At 36.8% G+C, this 27,554-nt stretch overlaps 1 long non-coding RNA gene and 1 pseudogene across 1 annotated transcript in view; both read left to right on the forward strand.

Annotated features, from left to right (window-relative positions):
* The window catches only part of LOC117094745, a 102,836-nt gene that overhangs the window by 4,172 nt on the left and 71,110 nt on the right, over nt 1–27,554 (forward strand). Inside the window, exon 3 of the long non-coding RNA XR_004441663.1 lies at nt 5,962–6,065. This is a non-coding gene — a long non-coding RNA (uncharacterized LOC117094745). The remainder of the gene's footprint in view (nt 1–5,961; nt 6,066–27,554) is intronic.
* LOC117094743 lies at nt 26,017–27,345 on the forward strand (annotated as a pseudogene).

The following is a 27,554-nucleotide window of genomic DNA, read 5'->3' on the forward strand; positions in this document are numbered from 1 at the left end:
TTCACATGATTTAAGTAATTCTTTAATAAATAAGCTGGCTTTAAAATTATTAAGGTAGAAATAGAAATGTCTTTGGAGTTGTCAGCATACATTTTTGTCTAGGTTTTATATTTGTCTCTGCTAGATATTTTGAGGTGTCAGGGTTTGACACAGAAGGTTATAAAACTATAAACCCAGCCAAAACACAAATAACCTTTGTGTGAGTTTTTGGACAAATTTAATGTTGTTAGTTTAATAAAGACAGTTGAATCTTCTGAGTTATTATCAAAAATATCCATGAATTTAAGGTTCTTACTTAGGTGAACACCAGATATTCTCAGGTTATGAAATGGTTAACAAGGAACTAACTGCTAGCTTTGTCTAATATCTCAGTTTTCAGAAGTAATCCAGATAAACTTAAAAAAAAAAGAAAGAATTGAGTACATGTAAATAGGATAAATGCTTGTAGGTGAACTTTTTGTGTAATTTAAAATCTCAATTATTTTTGATGATGAGTCATCCAAATTATTTTGGATGTCTGGTCATTTTCAATTAAAAAAGGTTTTGATACAGAGAAAAGTATTTTTTTAAATTGTAGAATGTTCTCAAATATAAAATACTAATATCTGATAGTTCAGGATTTCTTACTTCCTAGTGGTTTTCACAAAAATTTAAGGTTACTAAGAATAAGAACTGTCATTAACATATAATTCTGTATATAAAATGTGCCAGAGAATTTCTGTCCTTATGAAAAAAAGAATAATTTTGTCTTAAAAAAAGAATAATTTATCTAAAAGAATAACTTTAGATAAATTCAGAATTTATCTAAAGGTTGTTTCAAATTATGAACTATGGTAAATTTTTGTCCTAAAATAAAATGACTTTTTTTTTTTTTTTAACAAGAGAAAATTTAAGACTGAACAGAAAGTTCAAGCATGTCATACATTGTCTGTGTAAGTCATATGTAGTTTTTCTCCTGTTTCTGTGTATGCCTGTTTTCAGGCACATACAGAGAAAATAGAAAGATGAAAAAGTAAAAACCTGATAGGAAATTGGAGAAATTTTTGGCTAATTAATATTGCTTATAATTAAAGCTCTTAGTCTTGATAAAGTTAAGATAAGAAATATTGTAAAGAAATACATTGGCATTTTGGCAAGTCTTTTTTTAAATATAGTTAAGCATGAAGCTAGATTTATCAGGGAGTCAAATTTCATGTAAATACTTGTGTCGGTTGATTTCACACTGTGTTTGCTATTCTGCATTGGTGGTTCTAGCACTAAAGTCCTTACTTGCCAAGTGCCTAAAGTAAATTTCTCAAATACATGAAATGTATAGTGGTATTGGTGGATGAAAAGACATTAATTTGTGTATCAAAAACAATATATTTATTGTGTGTGTGTGTGTGTGTGTGTGTGTGTGTGTGTTTTGGCTCTGTGTAACACTGTAGCCTCTAAGGTAAACTGAATAGAAAAAAAATTTGGGGTTGGTTTTTTGTTTGTTTTTGCTTTCATTTTTCATTTGTTTTCTATTTGTACTTCTTTGGGTTTTATATATATGTATATATAAATAAATGGAAGCATAAATGTATAAGCATATCTATACATATATATGTAAAATCCAAAGGAGAACAAATAGCAAATAAATATATAGCAAATAGCAAATAAATATATAGCAAATAGCAAATAAATATATAAATTATGTATTATAAATATGTAAATTATATACAATTATATATATAAAATTATTGGTATTTTTAGTTTCTAACAGAAGGCTTGTATTTGGCTCTGTATATATAGTAGTCATTTTGTTTCCTGTGCATTTCTAACAGTTCGTCATTTGTTCTATTTATCTAAAATTCCTAAGCTACCTTTGTAAAATCTCCAAAAAAAAAAAAAAAAGATAGAGCACACTAGCCATTTAAAACTGAATGGGTTTTGCTTACCTACGATGATCTAGAGAGCTTTAAGAGTTTAAGTTTCCTGGCCAAAATTAAAAGACTTGTTTTTATAAATTCTAAACAGAAACAGTATATTATTTTGTTATTTAAGAAAGTAGCTGAGAATAAAATTGTTTAAATGGTGCTTATTTCAGGTAATTCAGTTCAATCAATAATCTGAGTTAGTTTCAGATCTTTTCCTTTAGATAATATGGAAAGACTGTGATATGGATACAAAGTTTTAATGTTTAGGAATGATTGGCCTTGTTCTTAAGGAAATCATATTAACAAATTTCTCTCAAATTATTTTAGTTGTGTTTAGTAGCATTATTAACATCACATGACATTCACTTGGATTAAGTAGTAATTAAAAATATGAGACTTTCTAATGATTTTTAATCTCAGGCTTTTTATCACTGTTAGTGTGTGTAGTTAAAAACAAAATATGTTTAAGTGTTGTCCTGGTTTGATGATTATAGTCGTGAACGTCAACTAATCACTTGTTAGTGCTGCACATAGAAACCAGCCCTGGAAGTGATGATACTCTTTTAAATAGCTGAAAACAAATTATTGGGTGCTTGTTCTTATTTTGTCCCTGTTTTGTTATATAGTGTTTAAGTGGAAGGAGATTATTTATCTTCATATTGAATTTCGAAAACTAATATTTGCTTTTACCATTTTTTTAATGATGGAAAAAATGTTAACTGTTGCACATTGATAAGTTTGTCATAGGACTTATCACATTTTTGATGCTTTTGCTCACAATTGCGTCACTAGAATGCTAGCAATTAGACATATGCAAGAAGTAACCTAACCACTTTAATACCATGGTTTGAAGTGCTGCAGGCAGCAACTACTAGACACCAAGTGGCATTGTTTTAATTTGTGACATGTTAGAATCACGTTAGTGACTCTACATGTTAGTCACTCTACATGACATCTAGAGTCATGTTAGAATTGTAGGACTTTCTGCAGTGTTAGTAAACTGAACCACGAATTTCTAGATGTTCTTTTATATGTCCGTAAACATTTCATTAAGCTTTGGCTTCTGTTCTTATCATAAATGCGTATACTATACTTGATCATTTATATTGTAGATAGAAACTTATTTTATACCAAAGTAGTCTACCTGCATATTATAGGTAAATTGCTCATATACTGTAACTTTATTTTTATATTAAAAGTCTTTTTGATTTAACTTTGGTTAAATGAATAATTATTATTTTACAATGGCCTGTAATTCTGTTTTGACCAAATATTTTGAGCCTTTTAACATCTTTGGAAAACATCCTGTTAATTAATCCTTGTGCTGCTAAGTTACAGGACTTTGACTCCTGGGTTTGCAAATGGCACTGACACCTGCTAAATCTTGAACACTGACATCAGTCAGAAGCTCATCTTCAGAAACCCAGGAGAGGTGACAATCAAAATGAACTGCTTTTGTGAGACACAGGGCCAGAAATGAAAACTATTCAATCCCTATAGGCCAGGGACTATTGTGGAAAAGGTGGACGTATAAGATTTTGAGGGCTAAAATTAGTTATATATTTTATTTTATAATGGGTTGATGTGCCCTTACCTAGACCTTAAAAAGGGCTCACCATTCTAGGCCAAGGTTGAAGACACAACTCGCTGGGCCTCCCAGGCCAGAGTGTGGCCTCTTAATGGCAAAGGATATTCCTTTGAGTTGTAAACAATACTGTAACCTTACTTTTGGCTTTTAGTTTTTAAGTCTTATATTGCTTAAATAGTTTTAAAGAGTATGAATATCTGCCCACCTCCAGTTCCATCTGGCCTAGAACATTTAATTTGCTATAAGTCTTGACTCTAATTCCTTTGGCCATAGAGGTCTCACTGAGGAACAGGGTGAACCTGGGGCATGTAGCACACTACTCCAGCAATGGTATGGGACAAAAAGTCCTAAGCCCCCCACTGACTGAATGGAGCCACTTGTGGCCAAGAGGAACCTAGTTGTCGAGAGACCAGTCTTGCCTGGGAAAAGGTCTTGCCCCTTACCCTGCTGATGGTCTGCAGAGCCCCAGAAGTGGGTTGACTCTTAGCCTTATCCCATGACACACCTTCTCAGCATGAAACTGTCAGAAAGATTGATGACCAGATTCCCCATGATTGGGAAATTCATAAATAGAAAGAAAGAAGGAGCTAACATTGACCCAGTTGTCCCATAGAACTGATATTTATGATTTCTTTTGAATAAACATGGAAATTGACCCTCTCAGTCTTAAAACTTGAGAAACTTACTTTTGTCTTATCTGAGTTCCTTTCTCAGAAAATCAACCATCAGTCCTCCCAAATAATATCAAGGAACTGAAAGTTAGGAAATTACTGCATCTGGACAATGAGATGTCAGACCCCACCCCTGTCGTGATTGCCTAACTGACCACCTGCTTCCTGTTGATCAACTCTTTTTCCTTACCCATCTCTAATTCCTATTTTCTGACACATAGTTACGTTTCTTTCCTGCTGCAAAACCCCCTAATTTTAGTTGGTTGAGGAGATGAATTTGAGACTGATCTTCTATCTCCTCAGCTGCAGCATCTGAATAAAGCCTTCTTCCTTGGTTCGGTGATTGGCTTTCTGTGTGGTGAGCAGCAGGACCTAACCTGAACCCCTGGTGTTTTGATAAGAGATGTTGCTATGCACAAATGTAAATCCAGAGTTGGATGATCTGAGCATCAAGTGAAACTAGAAATCTCTGTTTTTAGGCTCAGTTTTCAGTTTTCCAATTTTTAAACTGTTAGCAAATTGAAAAAAAACTTTTTTTTTTTTTTGAGACAGAGTCTTACTCTGTTGTACAGGCTGGAGTGCAGTGGCTCAATCTCAGCTCATAGTAACCTCTGCTTCCCTGGATCAAGCAATTGTCATGCCTCAGCCTCCTGAGTAGCGCACGCCTCTGCACCCAGCTAATTTTTTGTATTTTTGTAGAGATGGGGTTTCACCATGTCGGCCAGGCTGGTCTTGAATTCCTGGCCTTAGGTGGTCCGCCCGCCTTGGCCTCCCAAAGTGCTGGGATACAGGTGTGAGCCACTGTGCCTGACTGAAAAAATCTAAAATGCTGTGTAAGTCACACTAAACATGTGTCTAGGCTAGATCTATTTTGCCATATCTGTACAGAGTCTGATTCACAACAGGGAGGTATGGATGTGGAACCTAGGAGAGCAAATTTTTTTAAAGATAGCATGTTTGAGGGAATAGCCAAGAGTCAATGAGAAATGGAAGACTGAGCTTGGTTGTAGAGCAGCAGCAGCAATGAGTCACTTAAGGAGTCAGGAGAGATCAGTCTTCCTTCTATTAACATGCCAATTAAATGAAAGAACGGCTTTTACTGGGATAATGTTAACATATTTTATAATATTATACTTTATCTCATATCCATATCTTTATCAGTTATTATCAGCAAAAGCCACACATGACCTTATGTAAATGATGGCAACTGTTAAGAACCAGGCATTTTATTATTTGGGGCCTTGGAGAGAAAAGAACCTGAAGAATGGGGGAGCTGGCTAGGAATGGAGAAGAGGCCTTGGGAGAATGAAGACTACTAACCTGTAATGTAGTGGAGCTGGTTGGGGGTGGGGAGAAATGTAGCTCATGAGTGGTATTTAATGCTTAGAAGGAAACAAGAGAGCTGGGGTTAGACAAAAGTGGAGATTAGCCAGGAATCAAGTTCTCATGGGATGGGAGGTGACTTGGCAGTGTTGGTCAATGTAGAAGCCAAGGTGGGATATTGAACTGGGTGGCCAAGATCAGAGCCAGAGCTACGGAATACAGAGCCAGGGATCTGGAGGCAGTTTGGAAGGATATGCAAGAGGGACTATGCCAAGAATACGTACCCCCTGGTTTGGGAATTTTCAAATGTGAAAGTTGCTACGTTTGTAATATATATTATGTGACAGTAATTTTTTCTTAGGCTGTTCTTTTAGTCAATGTTGAATTAAGAGTTAAACAAATTTAAAATCTGCAATTTTGTTTAAAAAAATTAAAACACCCAAACATATCATCTTTCCAACAAATGTTTTTTAAACAGATCTTTCAGCCAAGTTGCCTAAGAACAACAGTTGATGAGAACTGCACGTCTTCCTTCAAACACTGTCTACTGCAGAATGGAAACAGGAACCTCTGGGAATATCTGTGAGTCATAAAATGTTGCAGGGAACTTTCCAAAACCATTTTTTTTTTTTTTTTTTTTGCTAGGATGGAGAGTTCTAATCTCATATTGGCAGGATCTGTTGGCTGCAAGGTACATTGTTTACTTTGATTTCTTCTCAGCTGTTCTGCATGATCTTGGATCATCAAGTTTTTGATATATTAGAACAGAAGAGTTGGATAATATTACAAGATTGTAACCCCTTCTCTTCTTCTATTCTCTTAAAATAGATAAAAATCATGATTCTAATCTATGCTTCCTCCATGAGTATGTTTAATTTACTTGTCTTTGAAGGAAGTGGTTTGGATTAATCCCACAATTCTAAAAGTTTATAGTACTGGTAATTGGAAACATTTTTTATTCAATTAAAAAATGATGTCAAAAAACACTTCACAATGCTGCCAGAAAGGGGTATTTCTGAATGTGTATGCATGTGTGCACTGGGGTCGTTTAATCTAGTTTAAATATTAGTGCTTGTATTGAGCAAAATACATACACAAAAGCATATCTTACAAACACGGTATTTATGTAAAGAATGAATAAAAAAGTAGGCCAGAAAAAAATAGTTCCTAATCTTTTGGCCATAAACTCAAACTGAATCTAAACTCTTTGATATTTAATGGAGTCTGGATAACTTCTGAATTGATTTATTGTTTAGGTTTTTATGTTTTTTCTATGTTTATTTAATGTTTAAAAGAGTGGTGTACTTAGAATGTGAAAGGTCTTAAGTTTACAATTTCAAAGATTTTGACTATTGTACAAACCTGTATGGTTGCCACTCAAACCAATATATAACAGTTCCATCACCCAGAATGCTCCCTGTGTTCCTTCCTAGTCACTTTACCATTACCCTCCTCCAAACACCAGAGACAATATGGATTAGTTTTGCATGTCTTTGTCTTCATATACATTGATTCATACAGTATGTATTCTTTCGGGTTTGACTTCTTGAGTCAAAATCTATGTAAGATTCATCCATATTTTTGCATGGATCAGTTTTTCATTTTTTTTACATTGTAATTGAGCAATATCCTGTTATATGAATGTACCACCATTTTCCTTTCTCTTGATGATGAACATTTGTGTTATTTCCAGTTTGGACTATTGTAAATAAGAGCACTAAGATACTCTTGTAAAAGCCATTTTATGGACGTAATGTTTTTATATCCCTTGGGTAAATTGCTGGCAGTGGGATTGCTGCATCACAGAACCTTATGTTAAATTGCCAGTATTTCACAGTGGTTGTACCATTTGACATTCTCAACAGCAATGTATGAAAGTTCCATTTGTTCCACATCCTTGCCATTATTTGGTATTATTTATCTTTTTGATTTCAACTACTCTAGTGAGATTAAAATTTCATCACATTGTGGCTTTATTTGCATTTCTCTGCTTAAGAATGATGTTGAGGAACTTTTTGTGTGTTTATTGGCCTTTCTGTGTCTTCCTTTATGAGGTGTCTCTGACATTCTTCTACCCATTTTTGATTTTTTTTTGTTTTTATATTGTTTATTTTTAGGAATTCTTTCTACATTGTAGAAGATCTTTGTCAGATAAATGTTCTTAACATATTCTCCCAGTCTTTGTCTTGTCTATTCATTTTCTTAATGATTTCTTTTCTGGAAAAATTGAAATGTAATTCACATGCCATCAAATTCACTCTTTAAAGTGAACAATTCAGTGTTTTTTAGTATATTCACAAAGTTGTGTGACCATCACCACTATGTAATTCTAAACATTTTCATCACATCTCAGATATACCCCATATCTATTAACACTCTTCATTTTCCTCTTCCCCCAGACCCTGGAAGCTGGTAATTTACTTAAAAAAATCATACAGAATTGCCTATTCTGGACAGCTCATATAAATGGAATGATACAATCTGTGGCCTTTTGTAGGTGGCTTATTTCATTTAGCATGATTTATGGCTGCATAATATTTCACTGTATGGATATACTACATTTAAAATTCATTCATCAATTGATAGGCATTTGGGTTGTTTCTATTTTTGTCTACTACAACCAATACTGTTATAAATATTAATGTTCAGGTTTGGGGTAAACTTAAGTTTTCCATTCTCTCAAGTGTATTGCTAAGAATGGAATTGCTGGGCTATATGACAGCTCTATTTTTCACTTTTTTGAGGAACTGCTTAACTGTTTTCCAACTGCACCATTTTACATTCCCACCAGCAATTATATGAGGTTTCCAATTTCTCAATATCTTTGCCAATATTTATTGTTGTCTGCTTAAAAATATCTGTTGATTGTGGTTTGTGATTTGCATTTTCCTGATGACAAATGGTTTTTTGATTATTATGATAAAACTAATATAAAGTGTTAACTTTTTTTCTTTAATGGCTTGTGTTTTATGTTTTGTTCAACAACTATTTAACTACCCTCAAGGTCATGAAGATGTTCTCTTACTTTTTTCTTCTAGAAGCTTTATGATTCTAGGTTTTACAATTAGATCAATGATCAGTAATGAGTTAATTTTTTTTACATATATTATGAAGTAAATGACAAGAATTTTTAAAATATGGATAGGCAGTTCTCATATGATTTTTAGAGTAGATTATAATTTCCCCTGTTAAATTATCTTGACGCCTTTTCAAGAAACCAGTTGACCATCTGTACGTTGTGTTTTTCTGAAATCTCTATTCTGCTCTATTGGTAGGCATGTATATTTTTATGTCAACATCACCATCACGTGATAGTTGTAGCTTTATAGTAAGCCTTGAAATCAGGTAATGCAAGCCATTAAACATTTTTTTTTGTTCTCTTTTAACATTGCTTTGGCTTTTCTAATACTTTGTCATTCAATAGAAATTTTGGAAACTGCTTGTATTTTGTCCAAAAACACCTGCTTACATTTAACTGAGACTGCATTAAACCTATCTATCAATTTGGGGAGAAAGGAGATCTTACAAATTTTAGTCTTCCAATTTTATGAAATAGTATATCTTCACATTTACTTAGATCTTTAATTACTTTGAGTAATAATTTTTACTTTTGAATGTAGATCTTGAACTTTGGTTAGATTTAGTCTTTAGCATGTAATTTTTAAAATGCCAGTGTAAATGGTAGTATATTTAAACCACAATTCCTAATTGTTGGTAATATTTTAAAAGAGTTAATTTTTGGATACTGATTATGTACTCTGAGACCTTGCTAATTCACCTTTTATTTTTGGTTGAGTTCTGGAGACTCCCTAGGGTTTTATTCATATATCATAATGTTAACAGCAGATAATAATGGTTTTACTTTCTTTTCAATATTTTGGCTATTTTTCTTTTTCTTGATTTTTTGTACTAGCTAGGACTTAGTGCCATCAAGTGATGAGGGAAGACACCCTACTTTGTTCCCAATTTTAGGGTGACAGCCTTCAGTGTTTTACTGTTATATAGTATGTTACTTTTAAAAAATAGATGCCTTTTATTATATTTAAACAATTCCTATCTATTCCTAATTTGCTAAGAATTTTGAATTATGACTGGGTGTTTAATATTGTTAAATATAGTTTAAAAATCTATTGAGATTACTATATTGTTTCTTAATTTTTATGCTGAGATACATTGTATCATTATATCAAATATATTGAGATGACTGCATTTTATTTTTACAATCTTCCTTTCATTATCAGTAGTGTGATGTATCAGTTTCTAGGAAAGCCATAACAAAGTCCTACAGACTGGATGGCTTAAACAATGGAAATTTATATTCTCATAATTCTGGAGTCTAGAAGTCTGACATCAGTATGTCAGCAGGATTAGTTTCTTTTGAGGCCTGTCTTCTTAACTGATAGATTGGTGTCTTTTCTGTCTTTTTACATGTATTCCCTCTGTATATATTTGTGATTTTATCTTATAAGAACATTGGTCATATTAGGTCAGGGCCCAACTTAATGACATCATACTAACTGAATTACCTCTTTAAAGACCCGATGTCCAAATAAAGTTACATTTTGAGGCACAGGGGGTTAGGACTTCGGTATAGAATTTTGGGGTTAGACAATTCAACTCATAACATTTAGCTACTCAGATTTTGTTTCTTTTCTTGTGTGAGTTTTAAGTTGTATTTTTCAAGGAATTTGCTCATACTATTTCAGATGTCAAATTCATTGGAATAAAATTGTTTATAATGCTTTTAATATCTACAAGCTTTGAGGTGATGTCCCTCTTTCATCTATTATATTAGTAATTTGCACTTACTCTATTTCTCCTCTTGATCAGTCCTGCTAGAAGTTTAGCAATTTCATTAATCTTTTAAAAAGGATGGTCTTTTGACTTTGTTGATTTCTCTATTGTTAGTGCATTTTCTGTTTCATTGATTTCTATTTCTATCTTTAAACTTTCACCTTTCCTACTTTCTTTGGCTCTAATTTATTCTTCCTTTTTCAAATTCTGAAAGAGTAAGATTAGATCATTCAATTTAAACTCTTCTTTTTTCCCCTAATATTCTCATTTAATTACTATAAATTTTCCTGTGAGATGTGCTTTATGTGAAAAACTGATGTGTTGTATTTTCATTATTATTCCACTTAAGACAATTTTCTTTATGATTTCTCTTTTGATCCATGAGTTTTTGAGAAGTGTTACTTAATTTCCAAATATTTGAGGATTTTTAGATTAACTGTAGATTTAATAATGTTGTCTCCAAAACACAACTGTTCCAATCTCTGCCTGTTACCCAGTCCCAAAGTCACTTCCACATTTTTGAGTATCTTTTCAGCAGCGCCCCACTCTACCGGTACCAATTTACCGTATTAGTCCATTTTCACATTTCTTATAAAGACATACCTGAGAGTGGGTAATTTATGCAGGAAAAAGGGTTTAATGAACTTATAGTTTCATGTGGCTGGGGAGGCCTCGCCATCATGGCAGAAGGCAAGGAGGATCAAGTCATGTCTTACATGAATGGAAGCAGGCAAAGAGAGAGCTTGTGTAGGGAAACTCCTCTTTATAAAAACCATCAGATCTCATGAGACTTATTCACTATTATGAGAACAGCATGAGAAAGACCTGCTCCCATAATTCAGTTACCAACCACCAGGTCCCTCCCACAACACATGGGAATTCAAGATGAGATTTGGATGGGGACACAGCCAAACTGTACGATTTCAATTATTTGAAATATATATGGACTTGATTTATGTCCCAGTATATGGTCTGTCATGGTGAATGTTCCATATATTCCTGAAAAGAATGTGTATCCTGGAGTGGTTGGTTATAGTGCTCTATTAATGCCAAGTAGGTCAAGTTGGTTGATAATACTCATATTATCTATACCCTTAATAATCTGTTTTTAACTGCTTCTATTATGAATCAATGTCAAGAGAAGGTTATAATCCTCAAATAATTTGTGGTTTTATCTATTTCTTCTGTTAGGTCTCAGTCTTTGAATCATGTGCTTTGGTGGCTTTATTATTATAACATACACTATTATATTGCTGAATCTTCTTGATATTTCTACATTTTGTCATTTTTTCTGTTTATCTCTAGCCACAAAGTCTACCTTGTCTCAGAGATTTATACAATCTCACTAACTTCCTTATTTTCACCATTTTAAAAATTAGTATATATATGTATTAGTTTGTTTTCATGCTGCTGATAAAGACATATACAGGAAAAAGAGCTTAATGGATTTATAGTTCCACATGGCTGGGGAGGCCTCACAATCATGGCAGAAGGCAAGGAGGAACAAGTCATGTATTACATGGATGGCAGTAGGCAAAGAGAGAGCTTGTACAGGGAAACTCCCATTTTTAAAACCATCAGATCTCTTGAGACTTATTCACTATCATGAGAACAGCAAGGGAAATATCTGCCCCCATTATTCAGTTATCTCCCTCCCACAACATGTGTGAATGCAAGATGAGATTTGGGATTACAGGCACACACCACCATGCCTGGCTAATTTTTTATATTTTATTAGAGACGGGGTTTCACCATATTGACCAGGATGGTCTCTATCTCCTGACCTTGTGATCCACCCGCCTCTGCCTCCCAAAGTGCTGGGATTACAGGTGTGAGCCACTGTGCCTGGCCTGGTTAATTTTTTTGTTTCAACTTCACTGATTCTTTTCCTTCTCACATTCAATCTGCTATTAGGTCATCGAATGACTGCTTCATATCTAATTTTATAAATTTTGTATTTTTTAGTTCTATAATTTCCGTTTGATTCTTTTTCTATTTTTAACATTTTTGCTCAAATTTTCTGTATTATCATGTAAATTGACTATGTATTTTTCTCAATCTCACAAAATATTTATTATGTTATTTTTAAAACCCTTGTCTGCTAATTCTGACATCCGTCTCCTCTGAGGGTTGGCTTGTGTTGACTACTTTCCTTTTGATTCTGGATCACATATATACTCCTGGTTTTATGCATGTCTCATAATTTTTGATTGTATAAGATAAATTGTGTCAAGAGTTGAAATTGAAGATAATATTTTCTTCAAGAAAATGACACACTACTTCTAACAAGTTGTAAGGATGAGGGGCTATGTCAATGTAGTCTGTAATTGCAATGAGCCTGTGCTCTGTTGCAGCTTTTATACTTAATTTAATCACTAGCTTCACATGGTTTTGAGGGGAAGATCAGGAATTTCCCTAAATTATGGCTTGGGACCTGAGCATTGGCAAGACTCTGGAGATCACTGTGTTTTTCACTTGTGTTGTCAGATTTCTCAATGGACAGGGATTTCTGTCTACTTCACAGGCCTGCTGCCTATATTTTGAGATACTGAAGAATTTTCTTTACTCTCCAGCTCTGCCCCTAACTTTCCATGTCTCAGAAATAGATCTATATTATTTCAACTTTCTGGGTTTTGCAGCTTTGCTTTTGGTAAAAGCCCTGTGCACCTCAGGGGAATTTCTTTCAGTTATCCTGCCCTGTCTCCATCCTTTGGTAGGCTGCTGTCATTGCTCTACCTACCCTATGAGAGTTGGGGCGACCTCTATCAATTTTCATTCCCTGTGTTTAGCCTTTGGTGTTCTTCTGCTTTGCAATCAGTGACGGCCCAGTGTGGCTCAGAGGATTTTTTACTCTGCTCTCTTCCTACATTTTGAAGTGTACTTGGTTAAAGCCCAGTGCATTTCAGGAGGATTTCTTTCTTTTTTTAAAATTTTTATTATACTTTAAGTTCTAGGGTACATGTGCACAATGTGCAGGTTTGTTACATATGTATACATGTGTCATGTTGGTGTGCTGCACCTATTAACTTGTTATTTACATTAGGTATATCTCCTAATGCTATCCCTTCCCCCCACCCTCCCCACAATAGGACCTGGTGTGTGATGATCCCCTTCCTGTGTCCAAGTGATCTCATTGTTCAATTCCCACCTATGAGTGAGAACATGCGGTATTTGGTTTTCTGTTCTTGTGATAGTTTGCTGAGAATGATGGTTTCCAGCTGTATCCAGTCCCTACAAAGGACACGAACTCATCCTTTTTATGGCTGCATAGTATTCCATGGTGTATATGTGCCACATTTTCTTAATCCAGTCTGTCACTGATGGACATTTGGATTGATTCCAAATCTTTGCTATTGTGAATAGTGCTGCAGTAAACATACGTGTGCATGTGTCTTTATAGCAGCATGACTTATAATCCTTTGTGTATATCCCCATTTCTTTCAGACCTCCTGCCCTGCCCCTGCCCTTTGCTACACTATTAACATGATTTAGTGAAAGTCAAATGGGGAATTGGTTTGTGGCTGACTTGTTCTTTTATAAGGCACACCAGAATTCTAGACGGTTAGACCAGCCCACACAGTACTGTTAAAAGTTTATTAACACTTTAGCAGTTTTTCCTTATTCCTATTAATTATGAGTTTTTCTTCCTCCCATGTTTCCAGGGATCGTTTAGATTTTTTTTCCTCTCTCTTACCTCTCATAAATAAATAAAAAAAACCACATTATTTAGTAGCTTTTCTGTCTTTGTATTGGTTAGAGTGAGAACGACAATCTCTTCTGACTACACCCTAAGTGAAAGTGGACTTTCCATTATTTATAGATTTTTGAAGTGTTTTGTTTGAAATAATATTTTATTTCTTTCTCTACCATATTTAAGGGCTGAAGCAAATAAATACAGCAATGAGAAACACACTTTAAACTTAACTGAGGTTTTGAGAGCTTAAGAGATTTTATTCTATTTTATCTTATTTTTTAATGTTTGAGATTCGCCTTTTTCCCCCATAGGTTTGAGATAAAATTGAGAAATAAAAAGTATATATGTTTATGCTATACATGTTTTAAAATATGTATGCATTATAAAATGATTACCAAAATCAAGCTAATTATCAAATTCATCACTTGACATAGTTATCTTTTTTTGGTAAGGAAATTTAAGATCTATTTTCTTACTAAATTTCAATTATACAATACATTATTATTAACTATAGTCACCATGGTGTACAATAGATGTATAAAACGTGTTCATCCTATCTGACTGAAACTTTGTACCCTTTGCCCAGTATCTCTCTATCTCTCCCACCTCTTGGTGACTACCGTTTTACTCTCAGCTTCTCTGAGTTCTATGAGTTAGACATTCTTAGATTCCATACTTAAGTGAGATCATACGGTATTTGTCTTTCTCTGCCTGACGTATTTCACTTACCATAAGTTTCTCCAGGTTCATGCATGTTGTTGTAAATGACAAGGTTTCCTTCTTCTTAAAGGCTGAATCATTTTTTATCATGTATATATCCCACATTTTCTTTGCTCACTTCCCCATCAATAGACACTTGGTTGATTCCATATCCTGGCTGTTGTGAGTAATGCTGCAGTGAACATGAGAGTGCATACTGATTTCATTTCCTTTAGATACATACCCAGAAGTGGGATTGCTGAATCATATAGTAGTTCTATTTGTAATTTTCTTGACTTCCCAGCATTAATTAATGAGGTTCAACCATCACATTTCTGTAAGGCAAAAGTTGTATGAAGTTGTCAATCACTTCCAAAACTTAAATACTTTGCCACATACTATGTGACAGTCACCACTTACAGGCATAGGCTTTCAGTGCTGGCTGATAGTTCACCAGGCTTTTACATTTCTGTCTTCCATGATGACCAACAATTTGACATTGGGATGACTGGCTGTGACCAAGTTGACTTTATTATAGCTGTAAGGCAAACAAAATCCTGTTCTTATGCATGTATTCCACATATCTAAGATGTTCTGGCAGCTGGTACCTTTTGTGCTGGCCTCTATTAAAGGCTTGACACACTGGTAACAAGTCTGTGGGACAGGGAGGAACCTGGATCTATTTCCACATGGAAGGGGAGAATTAACTGGTATGTCCAAAAAGTCAAACTATCTCCTGACCCTTGCTTTCTGGAGGCTTATCAGGGCCTCTCTTGCTTGCTGAATTGCCTGGGCCTGAGGGAGGTGCTGCCTGCTGGGACTTCAATAAGAATTTTGTACAATGATTTAGCTCTCTGGGAATCAAAGCTGCATCTACTTGCTGCCAAAAAACATGTGTTTTAACTTTGGACTTGTAACTTTTGAATACAGTTTTAAAGATACATTGTGTAGAAAAGCAGAAAGTTTGGTTAAGTAGTTTGCCCATTGACGTATTATTAGTTACATATCAGTTAGTAAATGTGAATTGCTTGGCATGGGAAGTGAAACATGATAAGCACTCAAAATGGGTTCATTGTTATTTTTTGTTGGAATCGCATAACTACAGGATGCCAGCTTTGTTGGATAAGGCACAGGGGAACTTAGTTGGAGCATTGCTATGAAATAGAGAAAGAATGAAGTTGGCTCTTCGTATGGACTCTGCAGGAATTTCTGTGTTGCATATGCAAGCTGACTATCTCAGAAGATAAACATGCCATTAAATTCCAACATTTTAAATCACATTAGAAGTATTTAAGTGGCTTGCAAAGAGGATAATGGTTTGGAAAATTACAACATATTTCGTGCTGTGATAATTCAGAGCCCTAAATTGATTCAACATGAACTCCATCTTGAAAATAACACATGAACATTCCAATTATGTAGGATCAAGATTTAACTATAAATTTCTAAGTCTATAACTCAGTATTGTTTTAAACTTCCACCTGAAAATAACTGATCATGTTTAGTTATATGGTTATTTCTATTTGAGTAATTTCTTACATGAGTGGCCATCAGTAAATTTTCATCAAGTTATGTGACAGCCTAGTTCAAGTTATCTTTCAACCCTTTATTTGATTCTTCATCAAATTTGATTGTTTCATTTAATGCACCAAAAGGAAGCACCACAGACCATGGATTTCGCACATGCCTCTTTAATTGCACATCTCCCCCCTTCTAATTCTTCTTCAATTACGTAAGAGCTTTCCTCCTTTCTTCAATATGTGCTTTTTCTGTTCTTGTCCCCTTCCTCTCTAATTCTGTCTTCTTCTTCTTTCTTCCCCTTTTCCTCTTCCTCCTGTTTTCTCTCTTTCTTTCCTATTCCCATGCCCAACCCTCAACAATTTTTCTCCTTCTTGCTATTTGTGAACTAAAAACATTCATGCAGACGTTACAAAACATTTAAAAAGTAATGTTAGTGATTCCTAAGTATGGAGGAAGGAGAAAGCATATGTTTTAAGTGAAAATCAGCATCATTTAAACCTCCTATAGTCAGATAAACAAAGACTAGAAGAAAATCTGAAAAAAGTGAATATAATTCAAATTATATTTACTTACCCTTTCATTTTGACTTTTTTTTTTTTTTTTTTTTTTGAAACAGAATCTTGCTCTGTTGCCCAGGCTGGAGTGCAGTGGCATGACCATGATCTCTGCTCACTGCAACCTTTGCTTCCCGAATTCAAGCCATTCTCCTGCCTCAGCCTGCCAAGTAGCTGGGATTACAGGCGTGCGCCCTCACACCCAGCTAATTTTGGTATTTTCAGTAGAGATGAGGTTTCACCATGCTGGCCAGGCTGGTCTTGAACTCCTGACCTCAAGTGATCCTCTCACCTCGGCCTCCCAAAGTGCTTGGATTACAGGTATGAACCACCGTGACTGACTTCATTTTGATTTTTATAGATGTTATTATTATACTTTTTCTAGTGGGGAGTGGGTGAACTCCCCCCACTCCCCACCAGAAAAGGTATAATAAATTTTTTCAGACAGGATCTTGCTGTCACCCAGGCTAGGGGGCAATGGTGTGATTGGCTTACTGTAACCTTTAATGACTGGGCTCAAGTGATCGTTACACCTCAGCCTTCTGGGTAGCTGGGACTGCAGGCGCACACCACCATGCCCAGCTAATTTTCTTATTTCTCGTAGAGACAAGTTCTCACTGTGTTGCCTAGGCTGGTCTCCAGTTACTGGCTTTGGCTTCCCAAAGTGCTGGGATTACAAGCGTGAGCCATTACACCCAGCCTAAATAACCTTCTTGTCTATATATCTTAGAAGTCTCTTTTACAATCTCCTTAAAATTTTCTTTCTAAATCTTTGCCTCTGAGGCTGCTTCCCTCCCCACCGTCATCCTACAAATTAAACTTTTAAAATAAATTGTTAATTGAATTGCTTGTTTTTGTCTTCTTCATAATCATCATCATTATAATAAACTGGTTTTATTCAACATTGCATTGAAAATATACTTTAACTGCACAATGTATTGAATATGCTGTTGTGTTCTCATATACAATTCTCATCACCATTTCTAACTTTTTTTTTTTTTTTGAGACAGGGTCTTCCTCTGTCGCCTAGGCTGGAGTACAGTGGCGCCATCTCGGCTCACTGCAACCTCTGACTCCTTGGTTCAAGCAATTCTGCTGCCTCAGCCTCCTGAGTAGCTGGGATTACAGGAGTCTGCCACCATGCAGGACTAATTTTTGTATTTTTAGTAGAGATGGGGCCTCACCATGTTGACCAGGCTGGTCTCAAACTCCTGACCTCAAGTGATCCACCTGGCTCGGCCTCCCAAAGTGCTAGGACTACAGGCATGAGCCACTGCGCCCAGCCTTCTAACCTTATTTCTATGGTAAATGTTTTTTGACTTACAAACAGACTTTTAGAGGAACACCCATGTATAGTTCTGGAACTTTCTGAATTGAGTTCTCTGGAAAATTTGAAGTGTTAGAGTGAAAGTATAAGTACATTTTTCCTCCTTTGATGTTGCTATCAATGAAACACTCTCAAATATATACAAACAAATAGGAGTAAATGACAAGAAAAATCACTGCAGATTACACACACAAACATATGAATGATTAATTGCTAAGGTAGATCACAAGAATGTCTCTCTCTCCCTGAACATGTGTGTGTGTGTGTGTGTATGTGTTTTGGGAGGTATAGAATAGTTCACGGCTGTGCTTTTCAGACATTTTTGTGGAAGGACCACTAGGAACAGAGGAGAAGGAACATGGAGGATGGGGAAAAAGGATGAAGTGACCCAAGCAGTCTCCTTCTTTAACATGTCTTGTTTTATTTTAACAATTTATTCAAAATTTCATTTAATTTCATGCCATATCCATGTTTGTTTTAATATAAAAACAGTAACGGGCAAGGTATTATTTTCTTAAATATATCTAAAATAGACATCCCTGGCAGCTGTTATGTTGAGCCTTGCTTCTGAGTGTCTCCTTGGCACAGTACCACATATCCTGGGGATAGGAATACTTTGGGAAGTGCAGATGTATAATGATAATAAACTAAGCTTAATCAGATGCAGGGTGTCCATTTGGAGGCAGCCGTTTGACTCTGGCAGAGGTTTATTTGCAGGTGACTAAAGCAGCTGTGTCAAATTCAAAACTACTCAAAACAGGTGTAGCAACTGACACCCCCAACCCCCATGTTATCCTTGGCTCTTCTCTCTCTTCCTCCAGATCTGAGGGAGGAGATGAAGTGATGATATTTGCTTCACAAGTTAATTAAAAATAAAAGTTGTTAAGAAAAGTTTAATAATTTTATTTTTAATTACTTCAAAGTGTTCTCATGTCAAAATGGCTTTGTCAAAATATCATTTACCTATCAGGTACTATTAATTGGAGGAGTTTGTGGAGAATGAGAAGCTTTAGAAAAAATCATGCTGTGGCGTCCAACTGAAAGGGATTCTTATTGAGGGGAATACTATCTTATAAGCTCATGGCAATGAATTAGCCCCCCTTTTAAAACAAATTTTGAACCAAATAACTAGAAGAATAAGGCATGTAGAGGGAGTTGGCTAATTCAAGGCTGACATAGAAATCAAAGGCTAAAGTGAGGCGAGAGAAGGAAATATAGTAAAATGGGTGATGGAATCCTTGGGGATAAGTCAGCGTTATATAGGTTGACACTACAGGTGAGAAAATTTAATTGGTATTTTTTATTCCCTTGTCATACTTTAACTTATTTCTTAAGTCAGGACATGCCAACTCTGTTCTCAGATATTGCAGTGAATTGAAAGATTAATGCAGTTTGAAGTCAGCCCTGAGTGGGATCACCCATATCAATATTTGGAGACACAGGTGTTCTACAGTGGTCAGATACAGAGTTTAGAAAAACAGCATGATAATATCTCAGTTCTGTATATTGTGCACTTTTTCTAGAGAATTCCAGAGCTCTGAGAGTAAAAACAAACAAACAAAAAACTTTCCTAAAATTAGTACTAAAGAGGAAAATTTTGTCAGGAACAAGTGAGTGCTTGCATTTTTATTTCATTAAAATTATACCACATTTAGTGCTCCTATATTTTGGTCAGTCAAATAATTTTGAATACCAGCCAATTTTACCTTTCAATTTCAATTTGAATAGTTTTGATTGTTGGCATAGCTGCTTTCATCACCGGCAAGTAAGTTTTACCTATAATGCAATCTGACTGAATCTGTACGTCAAACATAAAAAACATTCTTAGTACATTAAAGCCACACACCTAACTTTTAGATTAACTACTCTTGGGAATTATATACATTTTTCCCTATTTCATTAATGTGGATGAAATAAATTCTTGGCTTTCTAAGTAATAAAACTGGCATATTGAGTGGTTTGGTAAATTTGGTAATATGTAGAAATAAGTTATTTATTAATCTCATATATTCTTTTAAATCAAGAATATTATTAAGAGTCCTTGCTAGTGATTAGAAGTATGGATTCTTAAACCAGACTGTCTCAGTTCAAATCTCAGAACCTAAAAGTACATAGAAAATATTTGGAACATTATGGCCGGGCGCGGTGGCTCAAGCCTGTAATCCCAGCACTTTGGGAGGCCGAGACGGGTGGATCACGAGGTCAGCAGATCGAGACCATCCTGGCTAACATGGTGAAACCCCGTCTCTACTAAAAAATACAAAAAACTAGCCGGGCGAGATGGCGGGCGCCTGTAGTCCCAGCTACTTGGGAGGCTGAGGCAGGAGAATGGCGTGAACCCGGGAGGCGGAGCTTGCAGTGAGCTGAGATCCGGCCACTGCACTCCAGCCTGGGTGGCAGAGCGAGACTCCACCTCAAAAAAAAAAAAAAAAAAAAAAAAAAAAAAAAAAAAAAAAATATTTGGAACATTATCTGGCATATAGGAAGAATTATAGAAGTGTTAACAACTCTGGCTTTCAGAGAAGAAAATCTGTTAAAAAACGGAAAACCTGAAAATATGAAATAACATTGAAATCAAATGAGTGTTTCTTATAATTTATGTAGAGGAAATACTGCCAGGATAAGTCAAATTACTTCAAAATCTTATCTCTGACAAAATTCTAGAAATTTTGATTTCAATTTCAATCAAAATCAAAATTTTGATTTCCAGAAAGAAAATTGATATTTGAAGTATATAGATATACATGTCCATAAAGTAATCTTAGGAACCTGAACTCTGTGACGTTTTGATTAATAGAGAACAGCATTATCTTATGCTATAGAAATGACTTCACAAGTTTTCTTAAAAATAATGTACCTTTGGCTTTATATAAAGATGAAAATGAATAAAAATATGAATGTACCCTTTTATTTTCTTTTTAATTTTTGTGAGTACATAGGTGTATCTATTTATGAGATACTTTAGATGTTTTGATAAAGGCATGCAATGTGAGATAAGCACATCGTGGAGAATGGGGTCTTCATCTCCTCAAGAATTTATCCTTTGAGTTACAAACAATCCAACTACACTTTTAAGTTATTTTAAAGTGTGTAATTAAGGTATTACTGACCATAATCACCCTGTTGTGCTATCAAATAGTAGGCCTTATTCATTCTATCTTTTTTTTTTTTTTTGCTTTTAAGTGACTAAAAATAAATAAATAAATTTTGACTTACACTTTAAGTTCAGGGGTACAAGTGCAGGTTTGTTATACAGGTAAACTTGTGTCATGGGGGTTTGTTTTACAGATTATTTCACCACCCAAGAATTAAGCCTAGTGACCATTCATTATTTTTCCTGATTCTCTCCCTCCTCCCACTCTTTACCCTCTGAAGGGCCCCAGTTTGTGTCGTTCCTCTCTGTGTGTCCATGTGTTCTCATCGTTTCGTTCCCACTTTTTAAAAAATTTTTTATTATTTTCCTTCAGGACATGCAGATTTGTTACCCAGGTAAACATGTGCCATGGTGGTTTGCTGCACCTATATACCCATCACTTAGGTATTAAACCCTGCAGGAGCTCCCATTTATAAGTGAGAACATGTGGTATTTGGTTTTCTGTTCCTGTATTAGTATGCTAAGGATAATGGCCTCCAACTCCATCTATGTCCCTGCAAAGAACATGATCTCATTCCTTTTTATGGCTGCATAGTATTTCATGGTGTATATGTACCACATTTTTTAAATCCAGTCTATCATTGATGGACATTAGGGTTGGTTCTATATCTTTGCTATTATGAATAGTGGTGCAAAGGACATATGTGTGCATGTGTCTTTATAACAGAGTGATTTATCTTCCTTAGGTCTATACCAAGTAATGGAATTACTAGGTTGAATGGTATTTCTGTCTTTAGGTCTTTGAGGAATTGACACACTGTCTTCCACAATGGCTGAACTAATTTACAGTCCCACCAACATCGTGTAAGCATTCCTTTTTCTCCACAACCTTGCCAGCATCTATTATTTTTGACTTTTTATTAAAAAGTCATTTATTAAATAGTCATTCTGACTGGTATAAGATGGTATCTCATTGCATTCCTCTAGTGATCAGTGATATTGAGCTTTTTTCCAATTATTCTTTTTGTGGCAACTGTGAATGGGAGTTCATTCCTGATTTGGCTCTTGGCTTGACTGTTGTTGGTGCATAGAATTGCTAGTAATTTTTATACAATAATTTTGTATCTTGAGACCTTCCCGAAGTTGTTTATCAGCTTAAGAAGCTTTTGGGCCTAGACAAGGGGGTTTTCTAGATATAGGATTATGTCATCTGCAAACAGGGATAGTTTGACTTCCTCTCTTCCTATTTGTACACCCTTTATTTCTTTCTCTTGCCCAATTGTCCTGACCAGAACTTCCAATACTATATGGAATAGGAGTGGTGAGAGGGCACCTTTGTTTTGTGCTGGTTTTCAAGAGGAATGCTTCTAGCTTTTGCCCATTCAGTATGATGTTGGCTGTGGGTTTGTCATATATGAGTCTTATTATTTTGAGGTATTTTCCTTCAATACCTAGTTATAGGTAATTTTTAACATGAACGGATGTTGAATTTTACCAAAAGCCTTTCTGCATCTATTGAGATAATCATGTGGTTTTTGTCTTCAGTTCTGTTTATGAGATGAATCACATGTACTGACTTGTGTATATTGAACCAATCTTGCCTCCCAGGGATGAAGCTTCCTTGATTGTGGTGGATCAGCTAGCTTTTTGATATGCTGCTGGATTTGACTTGCCAGTATTTTGTTGGGGATTTTTGCATCAGTGTTCATCAAGGATATGGGCCTGAAGTTTTCTTTTTTTGTTGTATCTCTTCCAGGTTTGGGTATCAGGATGATGCTGGCCTCATAGAATGAGTTCAGAAGGAGTCCTTCCTCTTCAGTATTTTGGAATAGTTGCAAAGGGAATGGTACTAGCTCTTCTTTGTACATTTGGAAGAATTCATCTGTGAATCCATCTGGTCCTGGATTTTTTTTTTGGTTGATATGCTATTTATTACTGCCTCAATTTCAGAACTTGTTATTAGTCTGTTCAGGGATTCAGTTTCTTCCTGGTTCAGTCATAGGAGGGTGTATGTGTCCAGAAATTTATCTGTTTTTTCTAGATTTTCTAGTTTATGTGCATAGAGATGTTCATAATATTCTCTGATGGTTGTTTGTATTTCTGTGGAGTCAGTGGTGATATCCCCCTTGTCATTTATGATTGTGTTTATTTGAAACTACTTGTTTTCTTTATTAGTCTAGCTAGTAGTGATCTGTTTTATTAATTTTTCAAAAAACTAGCTCCTGGATTTATTGAAGCTTTGAATGGTTTCTTATGTCTCAATATCCTTTGGTTCAGCTCTGATTTTGGTTATTTTTTGTCTTCTGTTAGCTTTGGGATTTGTTTACTATTCGTTCTGTAGTTCTTTTAGTTGTGATGTTGGGTTAACTTGAGGTTTTTCTAACTTTTTGATGTGCGCATTTAGCGCATTTAGTAAATTTCCCTCTGAAAACTGCCATAACTGTGTCCCAGAGATTCTGGTGTGTTGTATCTTTGTTTTCATTACTTTCAAAGAACTTGTTGATTTCTGCCTTAATTTTATTATTTAACCAAAAGTCATTTCAGAGCAGGTTATTCAATTTTCATGTAACTGTATGGTTTTGAATGAATTTCTTAGTCTTGATTTCAAATTTGTACTGTGCTCTGAGAGACTGTTATGATTTCAGGTCTTTTGAATTTGCTGAGGAGTGTTTTACTTCTGATTATGTGATTGATTTTACAGTAAATGCCATGTAGTGATGAGAATAATGTATATTTTGTTGCTTTTGGGTGGAGAGTTCTATAGATATCTATTAGGTCCATTTGATCCACTGCTGAGTTCAGGTCCTGAATATCTTTGTTAATTTTCTGTCTTGATGATCTGTCTAATATCGTTGGTGGGGTGTTAAAATTCCCCACTATTATTTTGTAGGAGTCTAAGTCTCTTTGAAGGTCTCTGAGAACTTGCTTTATGAATCTGGGTGTTCCTGTGTTGGGCGCATATGTATTTAGGATAGTTAATTCTTTTTGCTGAATTGAACCCTTTACCATTATGTAATGCCCTTCTTCATCTTCTTTGATCTTTGTTGGTTTAACATCTGTTTTGTCGGAAAGGAGAATTGCAACCCCTGATTTTTTCTGTTTTCCATTTCTTGGTAGATTTTCCTCCATCCCTTTATTTTGATCCTATGTGGGTCATTGCATGTGAGATGGGTCTTTCGAAGATAGCATACTGATGGGTCTTGTTCTTTATCCAGCTTGCCACTCTGTGTCCTTTAATTGGTGTATTTATCCTATTTACATTTAAGATTAGTATCGATATGTGTGGGTTTGATCCTGTCATCATGATGTTAGCTAGTTATTTTGTAAACTTGTTAATGCAGTTGCTTTATTGTGTCACTGGTCTGTGTACTTCATTGTGTTTTTGTAGTAACTGGTAATGGTCTTTACTTTTCATATTTATTGCTTCCTTCAGGATCTCTTGTAGGGCAGTTTTGGAGGTAACAAGTTCTCTCAGCATTTGCTTGTCTGAAAAGGATCTTATTTCTCCTTCATTTATGAAATTTGAATGTTGGCCTATCTAGCTAGGTTGGGAACGTTCTCATGGATGATATCTCATGAAGTATGTTTTTATGTTTTCCAAATTGATTCCATTCTTCCCATCTCTTTTAGGTACACTAATCAGTCATAGATTCAGTCTGTTTACGTAAACCCACATTTCTTGGAGGTTTTGTTTATGCCTTTTCATTCTTTTTTCTCTATTTTTGTCTGCTCCCATCTTGTCAGACAGGCAGTCTTCAAGCTCTGAGATTCTTTCCTCTGCTTGATCTATTATGCTATTAATACTTGTGATTGCATTATGAAATTCTTTTTTTTTTTTTTTTTTTTTTTTTTTTGAGGCGGAGTCTCGCTCTGTCGCCCGGACTGGAGTGCAGTGGTGCAGTGGCCGGATCTCAGCTCACTGCAAGCTCTGCCTCCCGGGTTTACGCCATTCTCCTGCCTCAGCCTCCCGAGTAGCTGGGACTACAGGCGCCCGCCACCTCGCCCGGCTAGTTTTTGTATTTTTAGTAGAGACGGGGTTTCACCGTGTTAGCCAGGATGGTCTCGATCTCCTGACCTCGTGATCCGCCCGTCTCGGCCTCCCAAAGTGCTGGGATTACAGGCTTGAGCCACCGCGCCCGGCCATGAAATTCTTGTAGGGTGTTTTTCAGCTCTGTCAGGTTGGTTACATTCTTCTTTATACCAGCTATTTTGTCTGTCAACTCCTGCAATGTTTTATCAGCGTTCTTGTGCTGAATCTTTCTCTCATCTTTGTATGCTTATCTACCTTCTATCTTTGAGGTTGCTGACTTTTGGATGATTTTTTTTTTTTCCTTTTAACAGTCTAACTGCTTTTCAGCAGGACTGCTGTGGTATGCTGGGAGTCTTCTCTAGTCCCTAATCAACTCAGATTTTCCAGTACATAGAGGCATCGCCAGTGAAGGATGTGAATGAGCAAAGATGGCAGCCTGCCCCTTCCTCTGCCCCTTCCTGTTCTCAGTCTCCAGGCTCCTCACTCTGTCCAGATAGGAGGCCAGGCTTTGCATGTCTCCTTCTCATTCTGGATGTCTCCCATTCCTGCCAGACCCCCGGCCATCCCCACAGCCAGGCCCCGGGATCCCACGCCACCCTGGAAGCCGGTGGAGTGGGACACAGAGATCCAGGAACCACAGCCCCCAGCACCTGCATAGACACTGGCTGCACTGCTGACCATCTCATCTCAGGGAGGTACAGACTTGTTGCCAGCCTGAATGCACCTGTAGGAGGTGGCTGAAGACTCCAGATCTGAGGTCTGACCCAGTCAGGAGAAATGGGATCAAAGGCCTGTTTAAAAAAGTTGTCTGGGTCATCAGCAAAGCCTGAGTCCTGTCCTCTTGCTCTCCTCCTGGGACAGCATGAGCTTCACCACTCACTCTACCTTCACCAACTACTGGTCCCTGGGCTCTGTCCAGGTGCCCAGCTACGGCACCCCGCCGGTCAGCAGTGCAGCCAGTGTCTATGCAGGTGCTGGGGGCTGTGGTTCCTGGATCTCCGTGTCCCACTCCACTGGCTTCCAGGGTGGCGTGGGATCCCGGGGCCTGGCTGTGGGGATGGCCGGGGGTCTGGCAGGAATGGGAGACATCCAGAATGAGAAGGAGACCATGCAAAGCCTGAACGACCACCTGGCCTCCTACCTGGACAGAGTGAGGAGCCTGGAGACTGAGAACAGGAAGCTGGAGAACAAAATCCAGGAGCACCTGGAGAGGAAGGGACCCCAGGTTAGAGACTGGAGTCATTACTTCAAGACCATCGAGGACCTGAGGGCTCAGATCTTCGCAAATGCTGTGGACAATGCTGGCATTGTTCTGCAGATCAACAATGCCCGTCTTGCTGCTGATGACTTTAGAGTCAAGTATGAGACAGAGCTGGCCATGTGCCAGTCTGTGGAGAGTGACATCCATGGGTTCCATAAGGTTACTGATGACCAGAGTCACTTGGCTGCAGCTGGAGGCAGAGATTGAGGCTCTCAAGGCGGAGCTTCTCTTTATGAAGAAGAACCACGAAGAGGAAGTAAAAGGCCTACAAGCTCAGATTGCTAGCTCTGGGTTGACCCTGGAGGTAGATGTCCCCAAATCTAAGGACCCCGTCAAGATCATGGCAGACATCCGGGTCCAATATGACGAGCTGGCTTGGAAGAACCGAGAGGAGCTTGACAAGCACTGGTCTCAGCAGACTGAGGAGAGACTACAGTCGTCACCACACCGTCCACAGAGGTTGGAGCTGCTGAGATGATGCTCATGGAGCTGAGACATACAGTCCGGTCCTTGGAGATGGACCTGGACTCCATGAGAAATCTGAAGGCCAGCTTGGAGAACAGCCTGAGGGAGGTGAGGGCCCACTACACCCAGCAGATGGAGCTGCTCAACGGGATCCTGCTGCACCTGGAGTCAGAGCTGGCACAGACTCAGGCAGAGGGACAGTGCCAAGCCCAGGAGTAGGAGGCCCTGCTGAACATCAAGGTCAAGCTGGAGGTTGAGATCACCACCTACCGTCGCCTGCTGGAAGATGGCGAGGACTTCAGTCTTGGTGATGCCCTGGACAGCAGCAACTCCATGAAAACCATCCAAAAGACCACCACTCACCAGATACTGGATGGCAAAGTGGTGTCTGAGACCAATGACACAAAAGTTCTGAGACATTAAGCCAGCAGAAGCAGCATACCCTTTGGGGAGCAGGAGGTCAATAAAATGTTCAGAGGTCAAAAAAAAAATAGTCTGACCACATTTTTGTAAAGCAGCTATGCAGTGCTGGGGGTCCACTTCAGCCCCTGGTTGCTTGGATACTTCAAAAGCTGTTAAACAATTCCCTAGGAATGAGGCTGAATCCAGGGGGCTGAGTAGCAAGAGTCTGT

This window comes from Trachypithecus francoisi, unplaced genomic scaffold (genome assembly GCF_009764315.1).
Source record: "Trachypithecus francoisi isolate TF-2019V2 unplaced genomic scaffold, Tfra_2.0 Lachesis_group13, whole genome shotgun sequence".
NCBI classification, from domain to species: Eukaryota; Metazoa; Chordata; class Mammalia; order Primates; family Cercopithecidae; genus Trachypithecus; species Trachypithecus francoisi.